Here is a 1351-nt window from a genome sequence, read left to right on the forward strand (position 1 = left end):
AAAAAAAAAGCACAAAAAATCCTTCTGCTAGGCCAGCAGATGGCTCCTCATCGCCCTGGTGCTGAGGTAGGGAGCTGTGGGCTGCCCATGCTGTCTGTGGGGAAGTCATCCAGGTCTGCGAGGAGGAGGGCACCAGCTGTCACCACGACCTTCTGGAGAGGAAATAAAGAATCAGCAGTGTGCCCACGGAAGCACCAAATGGGCTGCCCTGCTTAGCCAGCCTCTTCCATCAGCTCTGCCACAGGAGCTGTGTGAGCATGGGCACCGTACTGCCATCCATAACGTGCCTTGTGTGCGTGCCTATGCACTGAGTGCAGCCTTGAGCTTCACCAGCACGTGCAGTGAGCTGTTTGGACCTAACCAACTTTAATGATGGAAAAGAACGCCAAGATCATTTAGTCCACCCAGCAACCCATCACCACATGCCTGCCAAACAAGGTACGTTCCAGCACAGCAGTGTCTGTGGCCCTTCAGGAACATGGTACCTCTTTGCTTTTTCACAAACTAAGGCAATTAACTGTTGTTAAACGCTTCCCAGATGAGAGGAACTGAAGTCATTAAATGATGCTCTGCTTTTTGTCTCTTTCCCCTCACTGTGCATCACACCCTCCAGCTCCATCTTGGGCAAAATGCCATGCAGATCTCAGATATTTGTTTGCTTTTCCCCCCAGACACTGAAGCCCAGTGTTGTGCCAGAACACACCAGCCCTACGGATGCAAGATTCCAGAGGCAAGATCCTCTGTGAGGACATGTTCCTTCCTGGGAAACAAATATGACAGCAAACGGAGCACAAATACTGGCTAGGAAAAGAACAAGGCAGAGATAACTGACAGAAGCTGAGACAGAAAAGACAACTTCTGAGTAAGTGCAGAGGTGTCAAGAAAAATCACTCTACATCGTCATCCAGCCCTAAAACCCAGGAAACTCTTGATTTGTGAACTCTTTCCTCCTGATTTGTCTTCCTTTCATCTAAACTCATCCAAACACAAAAATATATTTCCACTTGCCATTTCAGCCCCCAAGAGAGCAGTAGAAAGGTCCCCCACAGGCAGCAGACACAGCTCAGCTGGTCCCAGCAAGCATAGAGATTAAGCACAGGCAATCCCTCACTTTAGTTGCACTTTCTCATGGCTGTCCCAGGAGAACAGAATTTATGCTCATGTCTAAAGAATTCACGAGTCCTCAGAGAGTTATGAAATGAGGTGTCAGTATGTTGGCATCGTGCACACAAGTGTTCTCCTGCTGCCTTGCAAAGGATTTGCCTCTCAGGAAAATTTCTCCAGTGTTGTCCACTGGAGCAGAGACACTTCTGCAGGACCCCAGGGCACACTGACATAACTCTTTGTGATG

Source organism: Meleagris gallopavo, chromosome 5, assembly GCF_000146605.3.
Source record: "Meleagris gallopavo isolate NT-WF06-2002-E0010 breed Aviagen turkey brand Nicholas breeding stock chromosome 5, Turkey_5.1, whole genome shotgun sequence".
Taxonomy (NCBI): domain Eukaryota; kingdom Metazoa; phylum Chordata; class Aves; order Galliformes; family Phasianidae; genus Meleagris; species Meleagris gallopavo.